General features: G+C 35.4%; 1 protein-coding gene across 2 annotated transcripts in view; it reads right to left on the reverse strand.

Annotated features, from left to right (window-relative positions):
- Positions 1–7,060, reverse strand: part of SLC35F2 (solute carrier family 35 member F2) — a 37,257-nt gene extending 30,197 nt beyond the window's left edge. For both annotated transcript variants that reach the window (XM_006913425.3, XM_025047904.1), the window contains exon 1: positions 6,964–7,060. The gene's annotated coding sequence lies outside the window, so the exon portion shown is untranslated. The remainder of the gene's footprint in view (positions 1–6,963) is intronic.
- Between the last annotated feature and the right edge of the window lie 5,201 nt (positions 7,061–12,261).

A 12,261-nucleotide genomic window follows, 5' to 3' on the forward strand; every position in this document is an offset into this window, starting at 1 on the left:
ACATCCTCCGTGATTACACAGTGCCTGGCACATCTAAGTGCCTAAAGGGTATGTGCCATTGCTGTACATGCCAAGGAGCTTTCTGTCTAGTTGAGGAGAAAGATCTCACAGCACAGAACCACAATGAAGTGGGAAAGTATGAAAATAGAGTTGTGTATGTGGCCAAGGAGAAGGAAGGGTCAAACTTCCTGGAGAAGGTTCACGAAGGACAAGACCCTTGATCAAAGACCAGAAATGTGAACAATTTCCAGAAAAATTCAGGAATGAAGGAAAGGCTTTAATATGGGTTTTGACCTAATTCAAATACTAGTTTTCCATAAAATATACGTAAGACACAATCATGGGATCGATTCATTTATTTAGCTCTTCTTCATTTGCAGTATCATGTTAGACCAGTAGTCCTCTACCTGGGTAGAAAATCATTGAGGGCTTAAAAAAAAAAAAAAATGACACGAAGACTCTAGACCAAACCAGTTGAATAACATTATCAGGAGGTGGGGTCCAAACATCAGTCTCTTTTAAAATCCCCCCAGATGAGCCTAATATGCAATAAGGATGGCAAACCACTCAATTATTTTCTCCCTTTTGTTTGAAGAAAAAAAGGAGTTCCAAATAACTGTTTGAATGCAAATCACGCATTTTCTTCACGTTATGTCTCAATAACTCTGTGCTGCTAGATTGCACATTGTCAGGTAAAGGCAGGATTTAGTATTAGAGCTAAAAGACTTCTATGGAGCATAGCTACTCTGGGGAGATTTAAAAATCCATTACATCTGCCACCTGTAAATACCTGGTACAGAATAATAACCAGCATTCCTAGAAAAATCCTATTACATATCTGAGAAAAAATATTCATTTAGACCAAATCCTCATATTTAGTGCATAGATTATCTAGTGTCTATTACTGGAGCATTTTAAATTATATTGGAAGTAAACTAGAAAATAAACAAGTAGTTTTATTCACATAGTGAGTAGCAAGCAGCCTGGCTGACCTATTATATTCTTCCAATATCTACATTTCAATGGTTCAAAAATTTAGTCATTAGTGTGTCATCTAATTCTAACACACATAAGTAGCTAGTTAGCAGTTTCAAAGAACACACATCCTTATGTAATGAAGGCATACTCGATATTCAAAGTGGCCAAGAGAGCCAAATTTCAAAGAACAGAAAATGCAGTAGTGTGTACATATTATATTACCTTATAAAGGAAGGCAAGTAGAGAAAGGAAATTTGTTTTCTTTTTCCCCACTGGATTATGTCTTAGTCATAGCAGGTGCTCAGTAGATGCTTATTAAATTAATGAACAAATGCTACAATTAATTATTGAGATGCTATAATGTTAAAATTCAAGTAGACAAATATAGATGGTGAGACCCTTAAAGTGGTTTGCAGCAGTTTTGTTTTGTTTGGGTTTGGTTTGGTTTGGTTTGGTTTGGTTAGACTCCACCCCAGATGTATTCTAATGGGAAAGGAGTATTCCTTCTAAACACAGTGGAAAGTACAGTAGACTTTAAAGAGATAGAGTGACTCTATTTCTTAGTAGTGTTATGAAGTTGAAGAAGTTAGCATTGTCTCAAAAACTGTTTTGTTTTTTTAATGGCTATAATACCACTTGTTTAAGGGTTAACTGATGTATATAAAAGTATCTACCACCTCAAACACTCAATGAATTTTCACTCCTTTCTTAATCTGGTTTGCCCAGCCTTTTGGAAACCCCTCTACCAGAGCCGTCCAATAGAACTTTCTGCGATGATGGAAATGTTCTACACATGTACCATCCAATAGAGTAGCCTCTAGCAATATGTAGCAAGTAAGCTCTTGAAAAAGGGCTAATGTGAATGAAAAAGTGAATTTTAAATGTTATGCAATTTCAATTTAAATAGCCATTTGTGGCTACAGACAACTACCATACTGGACAGCATAGCCATGGGCCAGCATTGTGCAACCGAAGTTACTGCAGTGATGGAAATGTTTGAGAAGTGGCTATTGAGCACTTGAAATGTGGCTTATAGTGTGAAAAAGGAACAAAATTTTCACTTTATTTCACTGTAATTTGGTTTAATTTCAATAGCCACATGTGGCTTACGGCTATAGTATTGAGGAGCACAGCTCCAGATCAGTGCTTCTCAAATTTTAATATGATATGAATCACCTGAGGACATTGTTAAATTGCACATTCTCATTCAATGGGTTTGAAGAGAAGCCTGAGATTCTGCATATCAAACAAACTCTCAGATGATGCCTGTGCTGCTGTTCTATGAACCATACTTTGAGTAGCAAAGTTCTAAAGCAGGCTTCTGATTCTGAGGCCTCTCAACTCTAAGAATCCATAAAACTAGTGACAGCAATCTATGGGCTATTCAGGAGGTCCTTTTGACACTTCAAAAAAGCTTAACAGTACTTCTGACCATGGCTTGGGGCAAGGGGGTGTCGGGGGGGAGGGCACAATTTCTAAATTTTACTTCTAGGAATGTATCTCAGAGATACTTTGGCAAAAATACAAAAGGCATCCATACAGGCTACTTGCTGCTGCACTATATATAATAGTAAAAGACTAAAGAAAAAAATCAAAATGTTTAACAATAGGGAACTTGCTGAATAAAAACAACACAAGTACTGTGTAGCAAGGCAAACACTTCTACACACAGCTATAAAGTGACTGCCAGGATATACTGAAAAAGGAAGCAAATATGGAGGAAAATCAGAGGGGATGCTAACGTTTACCTATATTTGTTAATATTTTTAAATGGAAAGATAAAAAACTTTTAAAAAAACTGTTTTTAAAGATACCTATGTCGGGAAAGAGAGCAAAGTAAAAGGTATATATGTCTGAATATACCTTGTTTTATAGATTTGGCTGAGAAGCCACATAAATATTTTACATAATTATAAAACAAAAATTAATTTTAAAAAAGCCACATCTAAAATAAAAAAACAAAATTTAAATAAACAAGTATGTTTTAAGTTGGTGGCAAAACAAAATAGAGAAGAATTATTTCAAGTGACTTTAAAACACACTGCTTTAACAGTACATTCCTAACAGAATATACCATAGGAACAGTAAAAACTGTAAAATATCTTAAATTGTGCAGAAGTGGTATTGATATTGAGACTGTGTGTATATACTGTGGAAAAAAACAAAACATTATATTGATGTATTAATTTTTGGTACAGAAAAAAAAGATGAAGGTGTAAGATTAAAAATTAAGTTAAAATCCTATATTTCTCAACTTTATTGAAAGTTAAAATTAACTCATAAGGCATTTTATATATTTTTAAGTATATATTTCCTATCTCTGTCCACTGAAAAGCCCTGAAACAATGACCAACCAACAATCATGAACATTCCTAGTGCCTAGAATATGGCAGCTAAATAATATTTCATACTAAAAAGAACTAGGGCTCCTTAGAGAATGACTGCTTCCAGACCTGGGGCAAAAAAATGCACAAAATAAGGTTGGGACCCCTGGTCACACCAAGTGGCTAGAAAGCTATCAAAGACTACTGGAGTCATGACAAAAAGACATCTGAGCATCAATACAAACAATTGTAATGAAATATCTCCTATGTGTTTAAATCCATGAGTTAATTGCAATACTTAAAGTTTTTAAAACTAAAATTCATTGGTCACCTTTGGAGGAGACTAGAGAACCAAACTATGATTTTGAAAATTAATAAATAAAGGAGAAAAAAGCAAACATTTATCCTTCCCTTCCTATACAAATTATACCTCGCGGTAATGAGTTGATGACTGGAAGTTTGTCTCTGCAGAAATATGTGGATAATAAATAAAAATGAAATGACAGAAATACAATAACACTTTACCCTAGTAAAATAATGAATCTAAGCAATAAACTTCAATAGCTCCTAATACAACAAAGAGAGAGACGAGCAAATATTACATACCTCGTCAGGGCTGTACACAATATCTATGAAATTTTCTTGCCACAAAAAAAAAAAAAATAGGACCACGGGATTTTTAACAGGGGTCCATGGACCAGGTCCATGAAAATATCTGGGGGGAATCTATGAACTTGGGTGGGAAAAAAAAATACATACTGATTTTCAGTAACATTTAACTAAAGTTTAGCATTGTCTTTAATTATGAACATAGCCACCAAACTATAGTAATACTAGGAGTACCTATGAGTTTGCCACCAAAGAATTCTGAAATTTTTATATCATACAACAACTGTTGCTGAAATTTCAAAATATCATTTACATTCATTACTGCTCCAAAATCATGTTAAAAACCACTATGAGACCTTGCTTTTTAATATGTTTAAGGAAAAAAAGCACATATTTTAATATATATAACAATGCATTTTTATAGTTTAATACCTAAATAAATGTAATTGGTTTCCATTATAATCTGATGTATTTTACTTTTATGTGTTTAAAAACATCATTCTGAGAAGAAAATACTGTAAACCCACCAGAAAGATACAATGGGCAAAACCCAGAATGTAGAAAACTCTACATGACAAATGAACTATTTCTTCAAAAATAACCTTCAAGAGAAAGAGGAAGCCTACAGAAGAAAGATGTAGAAATAACAACCCACTGAAATGGATGGGCCTTTTGAGCATCTTGATTTTGTCAACAAAAGAAACTACAGAATAATTTGAAGTTTATTTGAGCCAATAACTGAGGACATGCCCAGAAACACAATCACAACAGATTTAGAAAATGCTCTTGAGAGTGGTAATTTGGCAGTTATTTTTATACGTTTAGAATCAAAGGAGGAAAAGGTAAAGAAGGTTACATGAAATCCTCTGGCAGATTAAGGAGGTGAGAGAAAGCAAAGCTGGGAAATCTCTCAGATCGTATAAAAAGTAAAACAGAGAAATACCTCTTTTACACTGGTGTGGATACAGGATAACACTTAACATAATAGACATGTATGTGAGCAACAAGATAACAATGCTAAGTTCTGTGGTCTCAAAACTAAGGAAACTTTAGGCCTGGGATGTGACTATCCACTATGACCTGCCCATTTAGAGATTTATGATCAGATCATCCTATGTGGTTACTGTCACAGTTTATCAGGCCTGCCATGTAGCCTCCTGAGCTTGTCAGGTCTGCTATGTAGCCCCTTCTTCGTTCACAATTTGAATAAACTATTTAGAAAATTATGAGATAATTGGGAAAATTTGAACACGAGTAGATATTTGACATTAAGGAATTATTGTTAATTTTCAGTGGAATAACAGTATTATTATGTTTTAGAATAATGTAATACCTAATGGTATTATTATTACTATGTTTTTTAAGTCCCTTAGCTTTTAGAGATTAATACTGAATGAAATTTATGCATGAAATCATATAATGCCTGAGATTTACTTTAAAATAATCCAGGAGAGGTGAAGTGGAGAAGCGTAAATGAAACAAGATGAGTTAAATAATAATTGAAACTGGGTGATAGGTACATCACAGTTAAGTAATAGTCTCTACTATTATTTGAACATTCCTATAATAAAAAGGTTTTTTACACCTAACAGAAACCCTACGTTCACCCATAAGGCTGTTCAGAAAAAAACGAAACATCACATTTATTGCTTTCAGTTATAATTATGCCAATCAAGTGTGGTTAACATTCATTTTCTCTTGTTAATCAGAAGCTTTGGTGTCTGATTAGTTAGAAGAGAGAGAAAATAAATTCATTATTACTCAATAACTGCAATTCAGAGGGGTTTCGAAATCTTTCAAAATATATAATTCCTGGCAGAAAACTAAATAAATGGGTTTATAATGGAGAAAAACACTTAAGATTGCTGATCTAATATAAAACACTTCACACTGTATTCTACTTAGTATATGTGTTAGGCTGCCCAGGTAGGTTGTAGGCTCCTAAAAGGCAAAAATAATGTCCTATCCATCTTTGTTTTTCCAGTATGTAAATCAATATGGGCTAGCTAAATTGCTGCAAAGGTAAAAAATGCCACCAGGGAAACAGGCCTTTCTGAAGCTTCTATTAGCCTATCTGCATCAGGAGGAACTAACTATAATGGACTACAAAAAGAAATTATTCTAAGGTGTAACTTGGAAATGTATCAACCCAAATACCACCAGAAAGCATTCAACTTTAAAATGAAAATGTAAAATAAGTTACAATGCATATCGAAATAGGATTTGAAAGAGTGATAGAGGTCTGCTCTGTCTGGGCAATATAAATTTTAGAAAAAGGAAGCTTGCTAAGTTTCTCCAGTCCTATATAGGAGCAAGAGTCCTTGAATGCATCAATGGCTCAGCCTTAACTCCTCAGAAGGCAGATACCACAAGTAGAAGAAAGGGTGTCATGAAGGAGGTGGGGACATATAATTTGTTTTGCTCTTGTTCTAGAATCATCAAGTAATTTCAGATCTCGTATTTCCTAAGTAGATTTGTCTGTTGAGATGGTCTTACTGTGACCAGCTGTCAAATTTAATAGTGACAGTTCTCATTATAAATACATTTATTTTCAAGTATAAATGTAAATTTGAACTGGAAGAGCCACTTTATCTAGAGCCTGGTCAACCCCAAATGAACTGACCGTGATGTTCCAGACATATAGAACTAGAAAATCCCACCAAGGAACAGGCATCTAGGGTTTCAGATGTCAGCCTTCTAAAATACAATGCTAGAAGCATGTTCATAAATACCACAGTCTTGTATTTAATGACGTAATTAAGCAAGCTTTTCCAAAAATTGCCCTATAAATTATAACACCCATTACATATTCTATTTATGATTACTATACAAAATAATGGAACAGGATACTTGTGAAATTAGCAGAATATTTTTTCTCTACTTGTCTTCACAATACTTTATATTGAACTTAGACTAGACGGGAGAGAAAGCTAATCAATTATGTAGTATACTATAACAATGTAACAAGTTTAAAGAGGAGCAAGCTTAGTGTTGGTCTAGATCCAGTGTGTAACCCACCAGATTACATTCAATCACTTTAGTTGTAACTCACCGTATTTTCAACTGAAATGAACTTCAACCTCTGGGCGTTCCCAACTTTGCTAGTTCCTGGAGCTGTTTCGTTCTATTCTGACTCTGCAGGAACAAGAACAGGCTTAGAGCCAAAGGATACTAGGAAAAGAGTTAAGGAGTCAACGACTAAATTGACTGATGGTTCAAAATGCCTGATTAACTGAACCTTAAAATTAATGAGAATTTGTGAAGGATTGTATGACATTTTGTTTTATTTTGTTTTCTTTTTTATCCATTTTTGTACATAGTAACTTTTCTAACACTTAAAAATCTATTTTTAAATTTCTGTTCTTTCTTAAAAGAACCAGGAAAGTGAAGGGACCAGAAGGAAACGCAAAGAATAACTTTGGAAGACTTCTTGATGCCTCGTTTTGAATCCTTGTGCTAACTGAGGTTCACAGCTCACCTTCCCTCTTTTGTTTCTGCCCCAGCCTTTGCACTGTGATTCTGTTGACAATTCAAGGTTTCCAAACTGCTGACTTAAACTCCCTGGACTTGCCAATGGGACATCCATCATCATCATTTATTTATTACATTCATGCTAATGGACCCCATCAGAATACTTTGTTTTTATAGTACCTTGCAACTTACAAAAACTCTTCTGTACCCTATCTTATTTGATTTTTGATCAGTGCTGTGGGGTTACAGGCAAAGAAACTGAGGTTGAGAGAGGTGAAATGAGGTGCTTAACTGACATTCAAAAGTGGCAGAATCGAGTACAAAATAAAAACTCTCTGGCACTAAGTAGAGCACATTTGCTAGCTCACTATGCTCCCTCCTACATGATCATGTAAAATAATCTCAAAATGAAGGGTCCATCCCTTTTTTTTTTCTTTCTCTAACCAAATGGATGCTGCTGCAAAAATACAGGTTGGTTGATTCTAACCACATCTCTTTTTATAAATACCTGGCCTTTTATGTGATCATTCAATATGACTTTAATATTATATTTCCTCATATATTTATAGTAGGTAATATAGCTACAGGCTCAGTTATTATAGAATCAAATAAGTTATAGAATTATAATTATTTTACATTTTACTTGAAATTTTGTGTGCAAATGTATCCTAACATACTCCAATCAGTTTAATAAATATTGTCCACAGTAATGAGGTATACAACTCTCTGCAATACCTGGCAACTTTAATCATCACAATATTAGCCCACAACCAATAAGATAGAAACCTTGCCAGTATCAGATCCTCTAGAAAAGTAAGAGTTAAGCAAAAAATCAAATGGATGCTAGTTGAAGGGACCAGCATTCAGTGCCTTGATTGGCTACTGAACCTTAACACACACACACCTATGGAGAAAAAAAGAAGAGCCACTTGAGGTGTTGAAGGTAACTGTACCTATGGACTGCACGAAGCACACCTGGAAACTGCAGCCTTATCGAAGGGACCAATCTAGCTCAGGGATGATCAAATCAAGTTTCTACCTGTGTCTTTTTTCAGGAGATGGGGTAGCCTTTGCAGTAGAACACCACTCCAAGACTTCTGCCTAGAGGCCGGACCATGTGGGAATTCTTGCCTGCTTCGTGGAAATGGTCCCAGCTGGCAGGCAACTTCAGCAACCCACAGTGACTTTTTTACTTCCATCTTCTTATTGGTGCCCAGTTCAATTCAGCAAATGGTTTTTTTTTTAGTAACTAGTAAGTTCCTGACACTATGTCAGGCTCTGGGAATAAAAAGAAATAATAAACAAAACTCCTGCCCTCATGGAATTCACAATACAGCAGTGAAGAAAAACAGTAAAGAAACAAGTAGGATGGGACATACCCTAATCTGAGACTTCATGGAAGGTTTTACTCATGAAGTGATATTTCACCTGAGACTTGAAGAATGCAGAGAAGTTGTTGAGGCCAAGAGAAAGGGAACATGAACTGCTGTGCTGCCCCAGCAGAGGGGATAGTATTGTGAATTCTCTAGCATGACCGAAGCATGGAGATCCAGCTCATCCAAAGGATGCACTATCTCTTTCAAAGCATGGAGATCCAGCTCATCCAAAGGATGCACTATCTCTGGTACAATTGGAAAAAAAGTCTAGCAATTCTTGATCGATTATTTCAAACACTGACCATGCACAAAGGTTGTGAGTTAGTTGAGAAAAGGTTTCTTTGACATTTTATAAATTATTGCTTACATTTTTGTGGTCTTTGTGCTCTCAAGCTATTTTTTAATTTGAACCATTTTTTAGATTCTATCACCAAATGTAGTAGGCAGAATAATGGCTCCCCAAAAATGTCTATGCCCTAGTCCCCCGGAACCTATAAATCGGTCACCTTACTTTGTGTGATATGGTAATATATTAAGAAATATATATTTTTTGGTCTGGGCTTCTGGTCAATCAGAAGTACAAGGTAACAACCCGGACTTGAGACTAGTGTCTGAAATGGGGGTTAGGGGAATAGGAGAGTAATCTTTTGGGACCGAGCCCTTAACCTGTAGGGTCTACACTAACTCCAGGTACACTAACTCCAGGTAGTTAGCCACTAAATTTAATCATAGGATATCCTGTTTGTGTCTGAAGAATTAGAGAATTGGTCGATGGGAGAAAAAAACCCACATTTGTTGTCAGAAGTATTGAGTACAGGAAAAGGTTTTTTCCTTTTCTGTGGCAAAAGGGACTCTGCATTGCGATTACAGTTAAGTACCTTGAGATGGGAAGATTAGCCTGGATCATCCAGGCAGGTCCAATCTAAACACATGAGTCTTTAAAGGGAGAACCTTTCCAAACTGTTGCCAAATAGAGATGTGACCACAAAAGAAGAGTCAGAGAGATACAACATTACTGGTTTAGAAGGTAGAAGAAGGAGCCATGAGCCAAGGAATGCAGATGGACTCTAGAAGCTTTTAACGCAAGGAAATCCATTCCCCGCTAGAGCCTCCAAAAAAACACAACCCTGCCAACACCTTGATTTTAGCCCAGTGAGAACTGTAAAATAATAAATTTGTGTTGTTTTAAGCCACTAAATTTGTTAATTTGTTGTGACAGCAATAGAAAACTAATACATTATTGCGTATGATACTTTAAAGCAATACTTAAATCATAAAGCTGTAACTATTTACACTCATCTCAATGAATTTCCTTAGTAACAAGATAATCACATCAAATAAACAGAGTATATGAAATAACTACAGACAAAGCTGATCAGGAGCCATTCTGGATTAAAACACTCTCATCATTTCCCAGGGAGAAAATAAAACCATTACATGAAACCAGGAACTCTATAACTAGTTTTAGGCAAACCAACAGAAGCAAAAATTATAAATCCTTTATTTCTTCTTATATATTACATCCTGTATAACTCTTAGATAGTCAAGAACACAGGGAAACATAATAATACCTTCTATACAATAAAAGGGAGGCAAGTGCCAGTCACTGAACTAAGCTCTTACATATATTAATTTATTGATATTATTTATTTATTCACACAACCTTAAAATGTAGGTATCATTTTGGCAAAGTTCAAGTCTTTTAATCAAACTTACATGGTAAATAAATAGCAGCACTGGATTAAAATCCAAATAAAACTCTAAAGCCTTTCTACTATGCTAAGAAAATGAAATAATTGTGGGAAGAGAGGTAGAAAGGTGCCTAGTTTCAGAATGATGACCTCTCAATTCCTATGGCATTTGGGTTGTAACCCTCTATCCCCATTTTCCACATTCTGCTTATAGCGTTACCTATGTCTGCTGCATTTGCTTTACCAAATTATAAGTGCAGAAACTGTGTCACGGGTATTTTTGTGTCTCCCTCCACCCCCAGCCATACACACATCCACACAATACATAGTACTGTTATTATTATTATTGCTGTTGTTACAATTGTTATCATTACTATTCCTATTGTTACTGTTACTATTATTGTTATTGATAACAACAATAATAATACCTACACTTACTTGAGTGCACACTATGTACCAAGCAGTGTTCTAATAATCTCACAATTTCACAGTCCTAATTCATTTAATCCTCCCAACAATTCGATGAGGTAGGTACTACTGTCATTGCTATTTATAGATAAAGCAACTTGAGGCATGGAGATGTTAAACAACTTGCCCAATATCACACGGGTAGCAAATAATAAGACCCGGAGAGCGATCCAAGCAGTGTGGCTCAAAATCATTATTATACTGGAAGTACACTACCGTCACCTATTAGGGACTCAAAAAAACCTAACAAAAGTGAGGTGGTTTAATAAAAATAATTGTGAGCCAGGTGCCTTTCTAAGTGCTTACATATGTTGTTTCATTTAAATCTTACAAAAACTCTTGTAAGATAGGGATCATGAATACAATTGTACTGGTGAGAAAGTTTCAGCTGTTCAGAGAAGTAATTTGCCTAAGGTCAGAAAATCAATAAGTCTATATTTTTTCCATTCTACATACTGCCTCCCTAATAATAACAAAAGTAAAATATATATTGAGGATTATGATACCATGCAGGGAGATCAATTGATACAAATTATCCTGCATCTCTAACAATGGGCATTGATTACCATAACCTATTTGATTACATGTTCTAAAATTAATTCTTTTAATAAGGAATGTTCTAATGAAAATAAGAGGACATAAAATCTATTTATGATATCCTCCCTCTGTCCTCCAGTTTTTCATTGGCTGAAATGAGAAAAGGTGAAACACATTTTCAAATCACCTATTCTCTTTGGATATGTGTCAGAGGAACTTGAGTCCTACAGTTTATATGAGGGAAGGGACAACACTAAACTGTGCACAATCTGTGGAGGACACGGCCTCTACCTCCAGGATCCTCCCTGCTCCCAGACTCCTCTCCTCTGTGAGAAGCCAATGTGAATACACTCCAAAGGGCAGGAACTGGAGCTCCAAGATTGTTGACAAGGTGGATGCAGAGATGGGGAAATGGTAGATTCTCAGAAGGATGGGATTAGTATGGGATAATGAACGCACTGCTGTTTCAAGAGTCTGGATAATGAGAGTTGATGACCGTGACAAACACACAACCTTCTCTCTACCCACCCCTGTCTGGCACAGGCACTGAAGAACAGAGTAACGTTCCCTGTTCTCAACAGGCAGACAAGAAATTTTATATTCCTAACACTGCCTGCCCATTGAGTAAGAATGGGAAGTTTTGAAGGACTATTTTTTAATAATTGTTATAAAATCTATAATAATCTCCAAATAGCTTATCAAAACAAAACAAGTTTCCAAAACTTAAGGGTTTTGTTTGTTTTGTGTTGTTTAAAATGTAATCCTCGGAGGAAGATAATCAACTGGTCTGCAGTTAGAAGAATGAAA

The sequence above is a fragment of the Pteropus alecto genome, unplaced genomic scaffold (assembly GCF_000325575.1).
Source record: "Pteropus alecto unplaced genomic scaffold, ASM32557v1 scaffold385, whole genome shotgun sequence".
In the NCBI taxonomy this organism is placed as follows: domain Eukaryota; kingdom Metazoa; phylum Chordata; class Mammalia; order Chiroptera; family Pteropodidae; genus Pteropus; species Pteropus alecto.